This window comes from Schistosoma mansoni, chromosome W (assembly GCF_000237925.1).
Source record: "Schistosoma mansoni strain Puerto Rico chromosome W, complete genome".
Classification (NCBI taxonomy): Eukaryota; Metazoa; Platyhelminthes; class Trematoda; order Strigeidida; family Schistosomatidae; genus Schistosoma; species Schistosoma mansoni.
In genome coordinates this window covers 3,846,006-3,868,970 of record NC_031502.1, presented here as the reverse complement: position 1 = coordinate 3,868,970, position 22,965 = coordinate 3,846,006, and positions in this window count along the sequence as shown.

Sequence of the window (22,965 nt, the reverse complement as noted above, 5' to 3'; positions counted from 1 at the left end):
TCCAGAGTACGAGGTCTCTTTAAAAATGCATGTCATCCGACGGATCTCAGTCTGGATGTTCGAAACCAGCTGGAGGCATCTGTTGGTACCACAATAACTATAGTGACAAAGCACAGAAATGTACAAGGTTGTTTAGCTTTACATCTACAGATTGAGACATTTCGGGAAACGAATCAACCAGATAATAATGGCAGTGAAAATCTTTGACTATTCGACAAACCATCTCCCGCACGCGAGGGACAACATTTTTGGCACAGAATTTTCGGTAGCCACCGAAGAGGAAATTAGCGTAGTTTCACCAGCATTATCGTGACGGCAAAGTACTTCGGGTAGGAGCTCTTGTCCAAAAGGCTAACGAAACCATTTTCCGAACATATGGAGAGCAGTCGTTAACACTAGACTTAAGGGTTCTCTGATGTCCTTCGTGGATTTTCATGGTACTGCAAGTAAAAAGACTGATCTTTTTGGCTGACTTTCTCAGCTCTTATAACTTACCTATAGACCTGAACGAAAGGGAACTTACAGATGGTAATACTCGTTTACTGGTAAGAGGTACAACGGCTAATACTCAAATTTACGGTATTCGCGTAGTGAAACCGACAAAAAATCTCTTGACTGATTTCTCATTCGAGTGTGATAGTATCATAAAGGCTGATTACCAGACCGAACGAATATCGACTCACACCGCACCATACCACAGGTCAATCAATTTACGCGTGCTCGCTTAGGATACCCCAAGATAAAATAAGGATTACAAAATGGAAACTCCAACACACGATGGAATTGGGAATGATAGCAGCCTATAGGCTTCTCCATTATCCACCGTGCACAACAAGAATTATAAATGACGTCCAAGAAGTGATTGTTACTGTCATTATTATTACAAGATCCATTTTTAAGGTGTTGTGTGTGAAAATCCCTCCATGTATACACTTGTAATTTATTCCTATTGATTCCTGCTGTTGTATATTTTGTCAGTCTTTCTGATTCCATTTGAGATGGCAATATTTTTATTTTGCTATAGTTTTTATTTTCCTTACGCCTTCACTGAGTTTCCATGTTTCCTTCTGAACTACATCTATGTTGTTTTAGTTGATGCTTAGCCTTCGCGGCGGCCATATTGATCTGTTTCCCCTTTGATTGTGTCGTCTGGGATTGTGCATTTTGAATGTGAATTGAAGAACTCCTTCAGAACTGAAAACACTGTGTTATAAAACAACTAAATATTATCTTTCGAACAAATATATACGTGATCTATCCAGAAAGGATGGAACAACATTTATTTTGGTCTGCTCGGTTGTTTTCTTACATTCCTTATCAACTTGTTTATTTGGTGTAATTGATATCTGAATAATTGAACAATTATTAGTGGAATGACTGAGTGGTAATATATGTTTAGGTAATGATGTACATTTATATTGATGATGAATATTATGACAGTTATTTACCTAATCACCTTGTTTTGGTTTCAACTAGGCGATAGTGCGTATGTAAACTACCTAGACAGTTATTCTTCAGTTCGATCCTTTGTTTGGATCCTACAATTATCATCGTTCAAATATTCAGTCAGTCTCGGACAGATGTCCCATTCCTAATTTACAGAACCTGTCATTGTCATTACAGGGGAAACGTGTCTTTTCTGGGCTGAACGTCGTAAGATCATGCCATCGAATTCCGATGTCATAAGAAAGAATCTGAAAAACGGCTATCATTAAACCTTTGTATGTTTAAAATTTTGGGAATTATATTTGGTTTGAAAATTGCAGCCCAAATCTTTCAGAAATTTTTAGATGAAGTGACTGGAAGACTGGACATCGTATTCCTTTATATTGAGAACTTTTTACTTGATAGTTCCTCCACCGATAAGGATGTACATTATCTGAGAAACTTATTTCGCCGTTTTAAAAGTTATGGGGTCTTAATAAACTCTTCAAAATGCATACTTGATGTTGCCACTGTTAACTTTCATGGACACCATATTGGAGGACAAGGCATCAAACTGTTGCGAAAAATAGTTGAGTTAAAAAAGCGGTGTTATGATAATCAAGAATGATTGCGTGTGCAAATATTTGATTAAGTCACAGTATGATGAGTAGTAATAACCGTTGATTGAAAGCCTAATTCGTGGGGAGTATAAATATTTTGTGTTCGGAAATTGAAAAACAAGCAATGTTATGTCGATGTTGGTAACGGCATTAGCTTTCGTTCTTGTCTGCATGAGTTGATTCCTAATTGCATCTGAATAAGTAGGCTAACTGAAAGAACAAAAGTACAACCTTGGAAAAGAAGAATTCCAACTAGTATTCCAGTTAGTTAGTTAAATTTGATACGGTTTATTTAGTTACGGGGAGGTGTTCTCGACCACGTTATTGCTTAACCGTAATAGAATTTAATAATACACTTGATACATATGAACTGTTATCGAAAATTCTCTCAATACGTAAAGGCTATAATTACGTGAATTTGGGACAGATAGATGACACTAATTAGTTAAACATGGGTGTTTTCGTGAGAGACATGCTCTAGACTTAATGTTAAAGAGCAGTACTTTCGTGCAGATGTCCCAGAATGTTCACAGTTAGGTTTATATTTTAGTATTGCACTATGGGTGCAGTTTTTATCATCCGTTTATAAAATGGAATCGCGCCCTCGCTGAAACTATGGAAAACGCACACCACGTCCAAACCCAGCATTATTGTATTAGAAATTTGTTTCTTCTTCGGATTTATCGGACACAACTTTTTAGGAAGTTTATGGTCGTCAAAAACCACATGTAAAGAGCTTTTGGTATGAACGGCAACTTGAAGAATACGTACTTTAATTTTGTTCCTGATGTAGAAGGCTCCGCATCTGTGCACTGAGGGTGTGATGCTGGAAGGAGGAGGAACAGAGGAACAGCAAAGCATCTGAATGTAGTCCGTAAATAGTGCCTAACAGGTCCCTGTGAAACACGCAAAGTTATAATATATTAGTAGATACTAACTACCTTTGATGGAGCAAAATCTGGTTAGAGACTTCAGATGAAAGAACACAGTATTAAAGAACAATGAATTGTGATATGTGTCAAGGTGGAGTGGGTTCAAATGATAGGAAAGTCAAAGTTAGAATAAGGAAGACTGTTTATGGAATGGAAAGCGAATAATAAAAGAGTTAGGTGCTCAGAAACGCTAATAACCTTACTTTTTCTCTGTAATCCTCTTTCTTACCCCTGATATCATCCACTATGTCATATTGTATAGGCCTAAGTTAGCATGTTATAAGTTATCTGAGTACAATATCGAACTCAACATAAAATTGTAAACATGAGTCTGAGTAGCGAGCGTAGGAGGACAACCTCAATATCACTGATTGATTGCTTCATCTTCAATCTTGAAGAGCCTGCAACAAACAACATATTATGCCCCACAAACATAGGTGAATTGAAGTCACTGCCCTCAAAATCAGTGCTCGCTGGCTAGTAGCTCTATCCTCCCTCGTTTCTTGATGTTAGGCTCATTAAGGTCTATTTTTGGTCAAATATTATATCCTAAACGTTTTCTGATGTTTTACAACCCGTTGGAAAACACTCTTTCTTTAAATACCATTTTACAGGTTACAAATTATAAAATGTGGGTAAGGCACCGACACAATGCTTTAAGTGACTGTAGTATAAATTATGGTTTTCCGAACAATGTATAGGCATTAGAAAGAGTACAATGCCGGATAAATTTTGACCGAAGTGGGAGGAAAAGTGTAGGAATATAATAGTCATACAAAGACAGTGGGTATATATATATCATATTATATTATATGATGCCAAGTGTGACAGATATAATCCAAGATAATGTGCATCTGAAATAACCACATAATGAGGATATCAATATGATCTATAAACGTGGGTAGCATATATAGAAGAGGTCTGTTGTCGCGGCATCTGATAAGTGAGAAAGGGGAATCGTGTGCGCAGCAGTGCATTTGAGAGAGGGCACCAGTGTGTCATGAGGGCAGAGAACAAAACGGCGAAGCATGATCAAGGTCAAATTTGAAAAACCACTCAACAGTCAGTAATATTAAGGGCACAGGTTCTCTGAGTCTTTGAAAAGCGCGAGTATCAACAAGACGTGTTTGCACACACTATTTGCATAGGTCTTCTGTGAACACACTTCTGCAGTACATCCTAACTTGCAGTATGGAAGAAGCAGAGTTTGAGATCAAAGCCTCAGTGAAAACTATGCTAGTATTTTCAGCATTTATTCAATAAATGAACAGGAAAGTGTTAGACGTCTCACACTTATCAAACATCGAGGAGCAGGTGCGTCACAAATCTACGTACACTTATGCAGTTCCCAAAAGAAGTCATAAAAGTGTGGTGAAACTGATATCAGAGTGTATCAAACGGTACTTCAAAGTGCGTATTACTTACAATCAGAGTAACTCTATGTGATGAGTAACCAAGATACTAAAACCCTTATTTACCTACGACAAATTGGGGTTATACCCGTGAGTTGAATCACCCTGAAAATGTATTACTCCACACTTTTAAACGTCGATTTCGTGGATTGTGGGATGATATCATAGGATACGAAGGGGTGGATGCCGAAGAGCAAGAAATACCGTGAGTAAGCCGGTAGATAAAGGCAAGGTTTAATTTGATACGCCTGATCCAGAGAGGTTCTATTTTGAGTAATTGACATCTTTGGTGATAATCCTTGCTGTCGGAATACCCCAAGACAGCTTTTGTGAACCTTCTTTGAACACCAGTTTTGATAAGATCATTATGTCAGAAATTACTGTAAACTAAAATACCATATTCAAGAATGGGTAAGATAGTTTTGTATAATAATAATCTCGATTATCATTATGAATCCGAAGAGTTTTCTAGCCTTGGATACTTGAGATGCAATGCACACGAAAAAGTTCAAACTGTTGCTATATCTTAAAACCAAGCCACGAACTGTGTTGAGAGGTTTCAGTGTAAGTTTGTGTATAGCCAGATTTAGGTTAAGGCAGCGGCCAATGTGGATAAATTCACTTTTGTCAACATTAAGTGGCAGATTCCACGAAACATTCCATTAGTACAACTTGTTTATTTCTTCTTGGATAACCGGTGAAATATAGCTTTCTTTGTTGGGAGAAGAGGATGAACAAACCACTTTCTGGTCATCGGCAAAAAGGAAAGGTTTGGCGTATTGAAAGAGAGAACATACGTCATTGAGAGAGTAGTGAGCCAATCACACTTTCGTGTATAATCCTACTAGTTACATTCACAGCCTGAGAGCAGCAAGATCAAAGAAGACGATTTGGCTAAGTTTCGTTAAAAAAGATTTGAGCCAAGATAAAAAGGGATTCTGTATGTCAAATGAATAGAGTTTTAGAGGTTTATGAGAGACACTATCAAAAGCCTTACTAAAATCGAAGTACAGAATTATCACTGACCTACCAACATCTCTTCTCTGGGTAATGTGATCCAAAAATTCCATTTGCAATGTGAAGTATGAGCTGGGATTTTGGAATGGGCTAATCAGGCCAGCTTAATGTAAAAATTATGATAGCTGTTTGTGTATGGTTTTTTCCATGGCTCTTCATAGTACAGATATCACGTTAATGAGCCTACTGTTAGCATTATCACTATGTCTCCGTTTTGAATCTAGGAAAGACCAGAGATGCTTTCCATACAGATGGATAGGCTCCATATCATATAGATAGGCTGAACAGTTTTAAACAGAAAAATGGGAATTCTCTACTACCATATTTCACAAATAATGAAGGAATCCCGTCACTTACACCGTCATAAGACATTTTCAGGGCAATTATGGCCTGCATGATGTGGGAGGGTGTAAAATAAATTTCTATAGGTGTCTGGATGTCAGCATTGGAAACGTATTGATAAAGCTCCATTGCTGTAGCGTTGAGAGAAATGCTGGCTGCATTGTCCACAAATATTATTAGGGTCATCAAAAGTGCTTCCGTTGACCATAAGAAATTTAGTTGTGGCAAAAGAATTTGATTTCATATGAGATTTGAAAATCTGATGTATTGATAACTCTGGGTTTCTACTACCTAGGGCTTTATTTTCTATATTCATAAGATACTTGCGTTTAGATGACGCATTCTGTCGATCAAGCTAAGTATGCTTTGAAGGGCATACACGTCGTGATTTTTGTTATACCGGTGTTTCAATTTTCATAGCTTTATTTAAAGGTTTTAAAGGTAGTCTAGCACCTATTAGCGTTATAAGCCACATGCACGATTATTGGAACAATGCAGTCAAGGCGATATGTCAAGTTGTGGTATAAATCGGAAAGAGCATTGTCGATGTTATTTGTGGTAAAATAAGGTTCACAAGGTAAACATGGGATGAGAGTTCCAGGTTTGTTGACCAAACTGTCTGCATCGGTACATTATCGCATCATTACAGTTCAATTTCGAAATGTTTAGAGGATGATTAATACTCACTACAACTCTATGACCACTCATAAAAAACTCATGACTGATGTGCACCGAGATAGAGTCTATGTTGATTGCAAATAAAAAATCAAGTATATTATTCCTTACAATCGGTTTTCAGACTTGTTGGACCCATTCACAAAGTTCTGATGTTTCAACTAACTTGTTATATCGGCCTGTTAGCGAAGTCTAACCTCATGTGATATTCGGCAAGTTAAAATCACCTCCAATGATTTTAGACATAAGCGGTTGGTGCGAAGCAATGGAGAATATGTTTGTTAGCTATCTATGAAACTTAGTATCCGCATGATGTCGTCTGTATATGCATCCCACAGGTCGATAATTTTGCTATTCTAAACTTACAAAACCCAAGTGGAGTCAATTATAGCATCAAGAGATGCATTCTTAAATTTACACGTCTGGATGTCTGAACGTACACAGATAATCGTACCGCCTCCTATTCCATGACGCCTATCAGTTCGAAAGAACATGTAGTTATCTACATTCAAGGAGTGGTCAGACATGGATGATTTACACCACGTTTCAGTACTAAGTACAATGGTTGGATTTACAAGAAATGAGAGGGTTTTAAGATGAGTAGTTTTATTGGACAGAAAACGAAAGAATAAGAAACTGGATACCTAGAAGCATGGGTCCTCAATATTTTTTGTAGCATTATGATAAGGTGGTAAGTAGCAGATGGATTGAACAAGGTGCTGGAAATACTAATGGGCAAAAAATCAAGGCCGAGGTCTCAACGTAGTCTAGAAATCAAAATCTAGGTTCGAAACAGGAGGAAATATATATTAAGAGTTAGTGAAGGTGTCAAAAACAAGAGGGGAGAATGGCAGGAATATCGTAGGAGAGATGAGGTATGTATGTCAGCATATGTGTGGAGGCGAAATAAAGCACTAAGTTGCACGTTGTGTAAATCTCGAAATATATATTACACTGAAAGATAGCCTCATGTAGTAATGTAATTGAAAACTGTAAATAATTAGTATCAAACATTCAAAGTGGGCACAGTATGTTGTACATATATAAACTGAAAGTCTGACTTAGTTTGTAATGACCTACTTCTATGAAAAGAACGCGATTGTAAAATGGAAACGATGATTATTATAACTAACTGTACAAGTGGTTGTTTTGCTGCACCATCTTGTTTAATTGTACTAAAAACACACTCTTCCGTCGTTTGTGACCTTGCACGAACTCTCGTACTCTCAGTAGTCTCACTTGTGGATTTTGGCACGATCTCGGTATTATTTCGATACCGTGAGATCGCCAACAAATACATCTTACTACAACCTTCCGTTGCCGACTGATATTTGGCCTACGGAAGGATCTAACCTAGTAAATGGCACTCACTTTTCATATCGTGGTGATCATAATCAACCGCGACTCGACATTTACTACAAGTTATAATTGGGTGGTGCCGAAATAAGTAGTTCAGAATATTATTATCATCTGAGATTATAATGATGCTTTATAACCGACCATACAAAACAGCTTTTTGGATGTAATTACTGACCAAAAACTGTGACAGACTCACCGAATTGAACAGATAATTACAGAAGTTAAATAAGTTATCGTATGCAAGTACAATTTAAAAGATAGTATATAAAATAGTGATTATGGCGCTTTATCATGTATTTTTGGATATAAGGTAGAGTTCTGAATAGATCATGTAAATATATCAAGTATGTGGGTTATAGCATCCAAACACGATATAAGGATTGGAATGCAATTCTTCGTCAAATATGATTATATACGGTTTAAAAATGATTTAGCATGATTCCATTGGATAGCTAAGATGAACTTGTAATTATATGAATATGGTCATATATATATGATGAATATGTTGAATTGAGATCTTATCATAGAGTATTAAATTTACAGTATCTACGTAAATGGTAAAATGCATCATTTGCATATATTTCACCAGTTGTCGCTCACAAAATCCATCGTTTCTTCGTTTCTGTTGTTATTAAAATTGTACTCTGTTTGTAATCCTGTTTTCTTTAATTCGATCTTTCAAGTCACCTGCTGCCATGCATTCCACATTTATTGTAAGATCCATTTTGAAGGTTTTGTGTGTGAAAATCCCTTATAGCAACTATCCTACAATCAATTTCGATTATGGTTAATTTTGACTAAGCCTTTTTATTAACTTACTTAACAGACATCATCATTTGGATAGTAACAATTCGCATATTTCTTTGTACTGTTATGAGCATTAGAGCACATGACACTCTAGCCAAAATTTTGATTGCTTAAGTATCATTCCATGACTCATACTCCTCCCTATATATGTATGCCCGCAAATCCTATTATCAGCTTTTGTTTTGCTGTGCCCTCATTAAATTTGCCTATAAATTGCCTATGTAATTGCTTGCGCTCACCTCTCGCTGATATTTGCTCATGTGCTTGTAATTTTCTGGCCTGTGTCATTTGTTAATAAAACTGTAGTTGCCGCTTCTCCTTGTCTTCCGATTTTATGCACCGTTAAGATATGTAATATAACGGTTATCGAGGTCAACGATTAGCAAAGCACGGCACTGCACTCCCCATGTATACATTTGTAACTTGTTCTTATTGGTTCCTTTAGTTGAACATTTTGTCAGTCTCTTTGATGCCATTTGGGGTGGTAATATTTTATTATACTCTACGTTTTGGAATTTCTTCAGCACACTATCGAATCCAGTCCAGCTTCCGAAATGCCTATTCAGTATTATACGTTGAAACGCCTAGCTTACGTCGACTAAAATATCTCTTGAACATGAAGCACTACAACACAGCACTGAGCATTTATTAAAAATCAGCTAGTTATTGTAATAATACTTTACTAACTGGAGTTAGTACTACTAAAATTTAAAACTTGCCGGTTATTTGATATTTCGTCTTAATCCATGAGTAAAACAGCGACCCATATAAAGTTCGCGTATCTGGAAATGTTACGTTATTCTTACTTTTTATTTTGAACAAAGGAGGTGAGGCTCAGTAGAGAAATCGGTATTCCAGATCAAGTTACGAGACAACAATCGAGTCAACGTGTGCACCACAAGGCCGAAAGAGCTAAATTAATGTTCTTCGCAATCATTTTGTGGTTTTGCTGCAGCAAAATACTGCTTAAATATGGGGACATTTAATATCCGTGTAACCCAACGGACGCCCAACAAGCACACAGAAATTGAACCACGAAATGGCCGTCTTATGTCAGGCCGTTCAAATGAATCGGCCGGCGGCTTTGAGTAAATCTGACTTTTTTCCATGCTGTGAATTTTTCGGTTGTCCTTTTGGAAGCGAAAATAGGTCATCATACCCAGCTGTCGCCAGTTGTATTATAATGAGAAGCAGATTGATTTATTAGCCATCGCTTCTAGTTCTTTCGATACGCTTCCATGTGTTTTGTAATGTCAAATAAGTGATAGGCTAGTCACGCAACTCCAATAATTCTAGTCAGTGTGGTAGTTACATGTGGATTTGTATATTTTGTAGTTGGACTGAGTACGTTTGTCTCAAGGCAGTAGGGTTTCTGGATACCAGCGGCATTAAGTTGGTTGGTTGTAATATGGAGAATAATGAAGTGATGACTCAAGTGCTAAGGGACGGTTGTTTCGATAATGACAAATAAGGTAACTGATTGATAATGTGTAAGAAGATGAAATTGAAAGAATTGGAGAGGAGATCGAATGGATAACAAGAGAGTCGGGTAGTGGTTAATAATATGGAGGATTGATAACAGCAGGTTAATCATTAGACGTTCATCAGGTACGTCTGATCTAACAGGGAGATAAGAATCCATGAGTTAATACGTGTTCGTCAAGTCTCATTTCGAGGCTACTCAATTTGAGGGGCCTGTGGTAACTTGGGCTGAGAGCGCATATCAAACGGCGACGACTCTTAATGAGAAAGAGTGAAAGCGTACTTGGATGTTTGTTCTTTGATGTGCGATTTCCAAGAGTTGCCTCCAGGAGCATGGTGGCGATGTTCAAGCGGAATACTCGTGTTGGGGTGACTTAACGTAACAAAAAGGTTGTATGCCATTATCAGATCACTACTTGATTTCCCATAGCTCAGCGAGAGTAGTCCCAGGTTCAGGAGTCTGTCTTCGTAAGGTCTGTGTTCTAGGACTATCACTCATTTAGTTGCTCGTCTCTGTACGTGGTCCAAGAGATTCTTGTCTTCTTCGAAGCCAAAGGGAGCAACGAAAATGTAAACCCCAAGGTGCGGCCGTCCACACATCTTGAAAAGAGTCGTGAACGATTCTGTGATGATTGCTTTAAATTGTCTTTGCATAAAGTGAGGGGCCGCGTTTTCCTTGGCTCCATCCCTCATTTAGTTTGGATTGGTGTCCAAGCTCTGTGTGATTGCCAGTCGTAGATCACGCTATAAGGAACCAGTTATAGGCGGATTATCCTGGAGGTTATAATCTCGAACGCGCAATCCACCATTTGGTAGTGATCACATCGTGTAAGCTTGACTTTCACTCCGACTCTGTAAGGACTGATGGAGATAACTTCATGTGTTTTCAAACAATCACCCCTTCCTCTGCTTCCTAATGTTTTGTCTCTTTTTACTTCTCAGATTTTTCGAGGAATAAGATGAGAAATATGAACTCTTGGTCTGCCTTTGTGCACTCACCAAACATTATTTATTTGACAACTACAATGCACTTGAGCTACGGAAAACCTCATCCCCGCAAACAGATCATTCTTCCTAAGTCCTCTTGTAGAACAGAAACAAGCCCACAAAAAAAGCTTAATCTGTTGAACGAAACATACTAGTAAAACACAGAGCAACATGGATGGAACCATGCTTTTCGCCCATCAATCTTCATTAACGTTCACTCACCTTAACTACCTTACATTGACCACTTAACGTTTGGCAGTCGTCTTTCCAACCTAAAATGCATCCAGCTCAAAGTATAATTTGTTGGGGTCCCAAAGTTCTTTCACTCATCCTATAGAACCTTATCTCGGAACTATTTCTTAGATACAAATTGCAAGCGATAAACATTCCTATATTTCTGCTCAAGAGGGTTTGAAGTCGTGAAGCAACTTTCCAAGTGATTACATACTTAGCATTTTTGGGGTCAAGTGGAATTTGAAATGTGGTTTTAGACTTTTTGGGTTCCTTCACGAAAGATCGAATCATTTTATCTTTATGTTTTAGCTATCACAACAATTGTAAAGTCAATTAACTGTCAGAGAAAAGCTTGATGTCGACCCACACCAACAGATAATTGAAGAGTAACCTGAACTAAACCGGATGACGATGAGATAATTGTATTTAAACTGCAGTGTTAAAAGTTCAGTCTGGATAACAGACCAACTTGTACCAATAGGGTTGACACACTGATACTGTTATATTTTTTCAGCTCCATTGAAGTCTTTCATAACCTAAATTTGTTTGGGTAATATAGCATTGGAGTTCAATTGTCAGTGTTACTGTCTCCAGATCTGGTATGACAAATACTGACTTATAATCGGTTGTCAGCTGTTATCCTTCCATGACCTGTTGAACCCTGTTCAGCCGTTTTTTCTATGCAAACGATCAGTAGCGATCAGCATTAAGCGAAACCACTCAGCCAGACCAATTTACAGAACCTATCTAACAATCTATCTCATGTTGAAAAGAGCTATTTCAACATTTTGATACTCCCAAGTGTATTTCGTGATCATGATTTAACGCATTAGTCAATTTAAAAGTATTCTATTGTGAATCCTGATAAGGATAGTAGTCTTTGGAAATTGAACTTTTCATCCTAATGGTTTCTTAGACGTGAATTTACTTTAGATAAGCACAGATCACGGAGTAAAACCAAATTACTACACTTATTCTTGTCTGCTCATAGTATTATTATTAATGGCTTTATTCAATATTATAATCTGGTACAGTACGTAATTCTTAGCACGAGTTGTTTCAACAAGTTTTTTTACTAAAAATATCTGAGTCTCTACAAATAACCAAATTTGAGACATGCTTAAGAATACAGGTTATTTACTAGGTCAACTTTAACAGCCTGTTCGTCACAAAGTAAATTTGCTAGGTAAGGTATTACAGAACTTTTATAGATTTGCTTGCGTGTATGGATTTTAATGTATTTACGTCTCGTTCTACCAGAAGATGTACAAGGAGAAAGATATGAATGAAGTGGTTGGTTAGTATCTGATAAGATAACACCTGCCAAGAGTTTGCAAGACTTAAGATGTCTATCTACAAGCATATTAATAGTGACTTCAAAAGATTCACCACAAACCTTGTAAACTGCCTTCAGCACTCTCCGCAAAACAGCAAAGTCTTTTCTCAAAAGCCCGGGAAAGAATAATGATGAACAATATAGAATAATAGGTAATATGTAGGAATTTACAAATTCTATGAGTAAATGGCGAGTAATCGCAAAAGCATGCAGCCTCTTTATATAATATGTCAAACAGTAAACTTTTTTCAATAACAGTAAAACATGAGAAGACCAAGAAAGATCAGAGGAAAAAATGACACCAAGATATTTGACCCTCGACACTGTGTTTATTAAGGAGTCTCCAGTGGCACAAGCATTATGGGATCCCAAAATAGAGTATAGGTTCTCTCCATGTCTCAGGCTAAAGTTAACAGCTTGACATTTAGATGGATTGAGTAAGAGACCATTACCAACAGACCACGATTCAATACGAGATAAAAACTCGTTCATTTCTATGGGGTGTGAGGAGATAGAAACAAGCATACATACAGTGAGGTCGCCCGCATATTTTACAAAAGTGTTTTCTGTGGAAGATGGCAGATCAAACAGAAAGAAAGATAAGAGTGGAGGTGGAAGAACAGCTCCTTGTGACACACCTACAGTAGACAGTAGAGACGTTAAACATTTCCCTTCAAATACAGTGTACTGCTCTCTTCCAGAAAGGTAGGAACGTAGCCAATTTGATACGCAGCTGTCATTGTTGACGCTGATCAGCTTGTTAAGTAAGAGGTGTCTTGGAATAGAATCAAAAGCAGAAGTAAAGTCCACTGTATTGTGATGCAGAACAGCAACGGCATCTAATGTGCTTCTTTTGCATTTGTAAGCAAACTGATATGGATCACAGTGCTCTTTTATTGCAGGTTGAAGTGGGTGTATCAGTAACTTTTCTATTATTTTGAGGAAAGGTCAAGTTATTGCAATGGGTCTAAGTTTCACATTTTTATCACCAGAAGCTTTCTTTGGTATAGGGATTATCTTTATCTTTCTCTACATTTTCGGTAAGACATCAGTTGAGAAGGATCTGTTAAAGATATTCGTGAATGGATAACACAAAACGTCAGCACATTTTTCAAAAAGGAGGTTTGGGATACCATCAGGTCCTAAACATTGGGATGAATCAAGTGACTGGAGACATTTTCGGACATCATTTTCAGTGAAACTGGAAACACAGTTATTCTTCAAACCGGTGGATATAGGGAGCTTGATGTCAGATGACTGACGTACAAAGGACTTATTTAAGTCACAAACATTCAGCTGGTTATCGCTTCTAGTCTGCCTGTTCCCTGTAATTTCTTTAAAGAGTTTCCACATACTTGGAGAGCTTTTACAAGATAGGAGTTTTTGAGTAAACTCAGAGTTGAGACGTCTAGTCTCTTGGTTTATTTGACCATTTAACTTACGAACTTCAATAGTGTTTTTCTCCTTGTACATTCTTTCTTTTACCCTCCGTTGTTGTTTTAGTTGTGGAGATGTAAGTCGATCAAAACTTAAAAAGAAGGTTTCGGTAGGACAGCGAATATCAAAACAGAATTTAAGATAACAGGTGATAACATCAGTTGTGTTTTCTATTGAGTCATCTGTAAATAATTCCCAGTTGGTCGTACGAAACATGTTTTTTAGATTTTGTAAATTTTCTTCTGAGTAATTCCTGTATATTACTTTTTTGGTATGGTGTATGTGTGTACTCTTTCCATGTTTACCATATACTTTAGGTAGAACACGAATTATACAGTGATCCGAGCTAGACAATGGAGCATGTTTGCGAGTCACATAGGTACCCACATCATTCATGAAAACCAAGTCTAGATGAGTATTCAAACGAGTAGGAAAATCTACTACATTTAGGTGACCCAGTGATGTAAGGAAGCTACAGTCACATGAATTGAAACCACCACATACGACTGAAAGTGAATCATTGAAGGTAGTAACGGCGAATTCAGTAAATTTATCAGCGAAGACAGATAGCGCAGATGATGTGCAGTCTGGAGTCATGTAGATATTGGTAACATAAATATATTTGTATTTATTCAGGTGTTTTGGACGGCACCTTAAAGTTAGACAGTCAATAAAGTCATTTGAAAACTTGAAACAGGCAAAAGTAGATCGACACCAGTTAACGTTTACAAACGTAGCTACTCCGCCACCACAGGTCTTTTTGTTGTTTGATCGATCCTGACGATAGATATTGAAACCACGTAGTGATACTAAGAATCATCCTGTAGATCAGTTAACCAAGGTTCTTGAATTGTAATGACACCACAATTACGACACATGTTTTGACTTAGCAGAGATTGGAGATAATCCACCTTGTTAATTAGTTATCGAGAGTTAGAATTAAGCAGCTCTGGAATCGACATTTGATTAATGGTCATTCTCTTTAATGCATATTGCCAACCACCACGATGTCTTTTATTGTACTTGTTTGTAATTTTTGCAGCGAAAGGACGCAAGCTTTTCATAAACGCGTCTGTATAGGTTATGCGACTAATAGACATAATGAGGTGTTAAAAAAAATTAAAAAAACAGACTTGTTAAAATATTTAGATGACAGAAAACAGGTAGCCCAGGTATTCAAGCAGGCCGCCTCAAGTATTCACCCTCTGACAAACATAGTGAAATCTATTTCGTAATAAACTAGAACGACCATCTTTAGGTAGCTACTTGTCATGCAGTGGTTGGTTTCATAAGTGATTTACACCAAATTCCTGTCTTATGAGACAAAGATAGACTAACTTCGTAGAAATCTATAAACATCCTAGTTAGGTACCATTACAGGGACTGCACTCAACACATTACAGGAAATGACAGCAAAATTGAAGACGCGTGTCCACAGTAACCCTAAAGTATTAATTAGAGTGGTCAGAGTAGTAAAAAGGTTTCCTGGCGAACTGCCCACGTTAAAAATGCTCAGGAACTAAGGCTCTGCTTGAGATGATTTAGTCGTCTACAATGTGAATTCAACAGTGGGCATGCTAAATGGTGCAAGGAGAATTCGAGAGGAGGTATGTTACATTTTCCACCACTTACATGTAGTGATTATAAGCCCTTTACTTCAACTTTAAATGGAAAGTTAGTGAGTTGCCCAATTACTATTTTGTTAGCTTCGAATGCAGCGTGTTCTTCAATCAACAGAACCCTCGTTCTTAATAATATGTTCCTGTATGATACCTACAGCGTACGTCCGAATGCAGCTAATGACGATTTGATGGTTGTTAAGGGCTAAATAACATTGAGATGGACATCAGACCAATCGACTTTAATGCAGGTTACATCTGTCGTTTATAGTCTATCTTGAAGTTTGGTTTAGGTAAAGACTTGTGGATGAAGTATGGAGGGTGTTTGAAAAACGAAAAGATACTTACTGTCAGGAATTCAGTTTGGAAACTGGGCTATTACAAATGGAAAGATACTTCTAATCTTAAGACAATGATCAATGAAAAACGAATGGAGACAAATGATGTCCCCTTAACTTGCAAATCGTCCTCCGAAACATAAGAAATTATTGAAAGTAACGTATAAATATTTTATTGATGTTTTGCTTAAGATTCGAAAGATATCGTGCACGCGAGAGCTGCAATCCATCAAATTGGCACTGGAAATGCAAACCATTTAGCCAAGCTCATTGTCGTATACCGCTACAGTTTGAGGAAACTCTTTATAATTTGATACAGGACGTGTTAGCGCGTGATATAATCGCACCTCTACATCGCCACACCATTCTGTCCATAAGAGTTTCAAACAATGCTGTTTAGTCTAACTAATGTGCCGTCTACTTTTCAACAAGTAATGCATGCAACACTGGGTTCGTGCCACACGCTTGTTTGGTCCAACTGGATGTAGTTATAGTACACGGAGCAACTGTTTAGGAACATTTGGAAAATTTGCAAACAGTTTTTGTACGCCTTCAGAAATTTGGTTTAGAAGTATTACCATCGAAATGTCGCCTGATGAGAAAGCAAGTTAAATTCCTAGGTTACGTCGTTGATAATCAAGGAACAAAACCAAATAGTGAAAAAGTCGGTGTCGTTAGAAACTGGGCTGTTCCACAAAGTGTTGGTGAGCTTCTCAGCTCCCTAATTTTGGTACCTTATTATAGTACTATCCAAGGATTTTCAGAGACTTCAGCTCCTTTTCATACCTTGCTATGAAAGGATGTTAACTTTCAATGGACTGATAAGTACCAACAATATTTTTTATGGTTGTTTTTGATGCCAATTCCAGCACATCCGGACTGTTCACTCACTGCTGGCTTTCTCACCGTGGACACCAATGCAAGTGGCCGGGCCATCGGTGCTGTATTATTACAAGTCTCTTCAGAAGGAAATGAGAGTTATTTCGTTTGGAAGCCAAATGTTTCGCAAGGTAGAGAAAACGTGTTGTACAACAAGCGAAGAGGTGTTGAAAATCGTTTACTTTGTGCACTACTTCCGGCATTAATCACTAGGACGTAACTTTGTTGTTAGAACCGATCATAAAGCTGCAATATGGTTGAAAAGCCTTAGAGATCACAAAAAGCAAATCGCTCCATGTTAAGAATACTTACAAGAATATGTCTACAAATGCATCCATCGGCCCGTTAAATAGCACCTGGATACGGATGCCTTATCACTCAAAGCGGCTAAACCTTATGGAAACTGTCCTTCGTGAGCCACAGTGAAGCGGCATGCAATAGAGCGGAAAATTATGTGAGATAGTAAATAGGGTTCATATTTAGACAGAAGATCTGGAGATTTCATTAGTGTATAACGCGTTGAAAAACCAGGGTTCTCGGCCGTTTACAGAAGGAATTTACGGTGTGAGTTGGGAAGGCATCTATGATGCATATGGAGCATTATATTCTCCATGTGGACCACACCATTCGAGAAATCTAGTAGCTCTACAGTCTACGGTCAGCAATGTCTTGGAAAAGGCTGACGAAGATGTGAAGCGAATAAGCCAAAATAAAATGATGAGAGCCACCAAACTTAGATATCAGTGACCAAATTATAGGGTAGTTATAACGAACTATGTTACACATCGTAAGATTTTCCACATAACCAAGGGCACGAAAGACAACCCGTGTACACCCCTCAATAAATATTAGGCCAGGTTACCCAAATGAGTAATGATTGGGCCATTACGGGAAGCCGATAAGAGAAATAAGTATATTTTAATAAGAGTCGACCACTTTTTAAGATGGTGAGTGGGAAGCATTAATGCTCAAATTGTAGCTAGAACGTTATTTGAAATTTGGGTTACTTGTTAGGATCTACATGTTCAGTAGCATTCGGATGGAAGTACTAACTTTGAAAGGCAACTTTTTGAAGAACTATGCCATGTTGTACTGGTATTGATTTTAACTACACGATCCTCGAAGCTAAATGGAAAATGACAGAAGAAATCCACATTCAACATTTACCGCGACGAAAAGGCAAGTAAAGGTGATTATAGTTATCACATGCTCATATATGTTATTAGGCTAGCTGTGGACACCACGCGTGAGAATTCCATATTATAATCGTCATGTCCCCAGCCGTCGATCCACAACCCATACCTCAACACATAAATTTTTTCTTCTACTTTCTTTTCATTTGTTAGACTACTCATCAACGTACATGGCTACCTTGTTTGTACATCCACTGCACCATATTATCCCAATGACATTTGAATTTAACGATTGTTTGAACCGCCATCAACATTTTCCACCAAAACCATCATAGTCGTTATTGCTATTTGTATTTGGGTTTATAAATAGGGCTATCATGCTAGCTGCCCAAAAAGACATTAAACATATTTCAGATAATAAAGTCATCACATTGAGATAATAGTGTGCTGCACTAAAATAATAACTAAATTATCGTGTAGTCGTTAGCCATCCAAGTGTTCAAAATAAAGACTGCTGCCTACCATTGAAGTTAACACTAAGTGAAAAATTATTTCTGGATCGTGATTCGGAGTGAAATCAAGCAGCTCGTATGCATTTATGCTACAAACTTCTGGTATTTCCGAATCGCCCCAAACAATAATACTTACTTCTCACTGGCTGATCCCCAATCAACACTATGACTAATTGTAAGAGGTTCTAGATGTAAGTGGAAATCAACTCAAACAGACAGAATACCGACATGAACATTAATCAACTTTCTAATTCAAATCAAAAATAGTACCGACATCAAATTTTCTACAATATTGATCGTTACCCTTTGTATAAGCACAAAGTACTTGAACTGCCCATAAGTTATGCTGTTAGTCAACGGTTGTTACCATGCATCTTATTCTGACCTGTCAAAATATATCTATACTGAATAATTCTTCATTGTTATATTCTCACTTTACTTGGCGTTTAAACAATATCCATGTGAACTTTGATTTTAAGCATGTTAAGCATTAAACCAAACATTTTGGAATCATTATTGTGAGGATGGCCCACAGGTGAAGTGAACTCTATCAGAGCCTCCAGAGGCTCATAAAGAGCCCAACCAATCAGCGATTAGTTAGAAGCTATGCTACTAAAATAACGAGGTCCTGATTGGCTGTTTAACATACTGCTACTATGGAAACTCAAGGTCTTTTAATTACTATAAAACCCCTGTTTTTCTGTACATAAATGAACCTTGTAGTAAAGTACTTCTCTCATACTCGTGTCTTCTTACTGGTGTTCAAGTCGCAGAGTAGTGCTAGCCCTGGTGATATCAAAATAGCTTAGGATTTGAATAAAGCGTTCAACCTACAAGATATAACAGTGGCGACGGGGAAAAACTACAATCAACTTACAAGACATATCAGTGGCGACGGAAAAATGACAATGAATATTTCTCTGGAGCAATTAGAAGCCTATATGGTGCGTCAAGAAAAGAGGTTTGAAGAGTCCCAAATTAGAATCATGGAAACCCTGATGCCGAAATTCTGCCTGTCCGAGAGAAACCCTGCTTCTAGTGAATCACAAGTATCACATACTGATTCAGTCATTAATGCCATACATGAATTTAGTTTTGACGGTGTAGCAGGTATAACTTTTAAGTCGTGGTTTAAGAAGTACGAAGATTTGTTTTATGCTGATCTTCGCAACCTGGATGACGCTTCGAAAGTCAGAATACTTCTGAGAAAACTTGGGACTGTGGAACATGAACGCTACAGCAACTTCATTCTTCCGAAGAACCCACGAGATTTTAGTTTTGATGAGACAGTCAAAACCCTGTCCCAAATCTTCGGAGAACAATCATCTCTATTTAATATCCGTTATCAGTGCTTAAAGTTAACGAAAGAACCTGGAGATGATTGGGTGAAATATGCAGGAACTGTGAACCGTGAATGTGAGAGGTTCAAATTGTCGTCCATGTCTGAGGACCAGTTTAAATGTTTAGTATTTATCTGCAGCCTGCGTTCACCTGATGATGCTGATATCCGGACCAGAATCCTAAGTAAACTTGAACACTGCCCTAACATGACCCTACAGGAAGTAACTACCGAGTGCCAAAGGTTAGTGAACTTGAAGCATGATACCTCAATGGTAGAAAACGGTAACTGTTTCCATAATGTCAATGCAGTCAATAGAAAATCCCTGCAAGGTTCCAGCACACCTAATTATCGTAATAACGGCGACAAACCATCATCTCCATGCTGGGCATGTGGAGGCTGGCACTATAAGAGGTTTTGCCCGTATAAAGAACATTGTTGCAGTAAGTGTCATCGAAAGGGCCATATAGAAACCAGCTGCAGAAAAAGAAACTATAAACGACATTTTGCAAAATCTTACTTCAAGAAATACAGGTCTGGGGCATTAACGAAAAGAATTTTGGTATCACATAACAAAGCTCGAAGTTGCCGCCAGAGAAAGTACGTAACCTTGAATATTAATAAACACCGCATTCGACTTCAGCTTGATACGGCCTCTGATATTACTTTAATAAGTCCAGAAACTTGGAAGAAGATTGGGCGACCCACGTTGCATCGAACATCACAAATAGCACACAGTGCATCAGGTGGGAAGTTAAATATTGTTGGAGAAATACCTTGCATTGTGTCTAAAGGTGCGGTAACAACAAGTGCAACAGTATATCTTACAAAGAAGCCAGCACTCGACTTAATGGGGTTAGATCTTATAGAAACACTTGACCTAGCAGACCACTCTATTAGCAGTATCTGCAAACGAATCACAACTTACAACACTTCAGAGTGGAGTCAGAAAAATGCCATGCTACAAAAACACCAAGACGTGTTTAAAGAAGGATTAGGCGAATGCACGAAGGCTAAAGCAGTGCTAACTCTAAAGCCTGCAGCTACTCCCATTTTTCGACCTAAAAGACCTATACCCTATGCTGCTCTTCCAATAGTTGAACGGGAGTTACAACGACTTCAGCAAATGGGTGTTATCGAGCCTGTGAACTTCTCGAACTGGGCTGCACCGATAGTGGTGGTCAAGAAGTCGAATGGAAGTGTCCGTCTATGTGCAGACTTCTCCACAGGATTAAATGAAGCTCTAGAGTCCCATCAGTATCCGTTGCCCTTACCAGAAGATCTTTTCGCTAAGCTGAACGGTGGCAGATATTTTGCGAAATTGGACTTATCAGACGCATATCTACAAATTCCGGTATCTGATGAAAGCAAAGATCTTTTAACGATCAACACACACAAAGGTCTGTTCCGGTATAACCGACTACCTTTTGGGGTGAAGACATCGCCTTCTATTTTTCAGCAAATTATGGATACCATGTTGCAAGGTATTCCAGGGGCAGCAGCCTACTTAGACGACATCATAATTTTGGCAGTAGATAAAATGGACCTGCAGAAGAAACTGAACCAGGTACTAGAACGCATAGCCGATTATGGTTTTCGCCTCCGAGTGGAAAAGTGTGACTTCTATATGCAGCAAGTACGGTACCTTGGATTCATAATTGATAAAAACGGAAGAAAACCTGATCCTGAAAACGTCGAGGCTATCAAGTCCATGCCTCCACCAACTGATGTGCCAACTTTACGCTCTTTCTTGGGAATGGTTAGTCATTATGGAGTTTTTCTTCCAGAACTGCATCGCCTTCGTGCTCCTCTTAATGGGTTGCTGAAAAAAGATACCAAGTGGTTCTGGTCATCTGAGTGCCAAGAAGCTTTCGTAAAACTAAAACATCTCCTGTCATCAAACCTTCTACTCACACACTGTTTTATTTATTTAAATTTTATTTAAACATATATATTGGTACAAAAGGGCACCAGGTACATATGCGCCACACTATTTGTGTGTGTGGGCTGTGATACTGCCCGGATGCCCAAACCGAAGCAGGTGGTTTTCTTAGGGGGCCACACCCCGAGCCTTTGACCTAAAAGTCTGATCCACAAGGCAGTGGAGCATCGTGAGGAGATGCAGTCCCATGGTAGCCGTTGACCAATGACAGGTTCGTCCACCATTCGTTCCATCAGGATACTGGAGCCCATGTGCACCATTGGTTTGGAATCAGGGTTTTCCAACTCCCCTAGGTGGACCCTCCATGTCCACCAACCCGGTTAAAGCGCCGGACATTCGCTTATCGTCCTCTCACTTTCGTAAACAACACCCGTGGCACGAGAAGGCAGTGAGTAGGACTTCCCTGGCAGAGGCTATATATTCGCTGGCCATGTGAGAGCATTTCGAGAGGGAGAGTAGACTCTCCCCACTCTCGGCCGTACCAGGGCATTTGGGGGGGATCACACATTGTGATCCAGATCTTCCTATTATAGTCGCAGCAGATGCGTCCAGCTACGGAATCGGCGCAGTGATCTCACATACCTACCAAGACGGGTCTGAGAAGGCAATCGCCCACGCTGCACGGTCGCTGACTATGACAGAAAGAAACTATAGTCAGATAGAAAAAGAGGCTCTCTCTATTATATTCGCTGTAAAGAAGTGCCACAAGATGCTATTTGGCAGACAATTTACCTTACTAACAGACCATAAACCGCTGCTGACAATTTTTGGATCGAAAAAAGGTATACCTGTATATACAGCAAACCGTCTACAGAGATGGGCAACTACACTGCTGGGCTATGATTTCAAGATAAAGTACCAGTCAACAACGGATTTTGGACAGGCAGATGCCCTTTCAAGACTAATTAGTTCCCGTACAAAACAAGAAGAGGAGGTGCTTATGGCTGCCTTAGATGTTGAGGCCGAGGTTCACACAGTATTAGCGGACGCAGTTTCCGGACTTCCAGTCACATTCGAAGCTATTAAAGGAGCTAGTGAGAAAGATAACATGTTGAAGTTTGTTCGCCACTGCATACTCAACAAGTGGCCTTCGTCTAGACTACATGGAGAACTCTTGCAATTTTTCCGTCGACGAGAC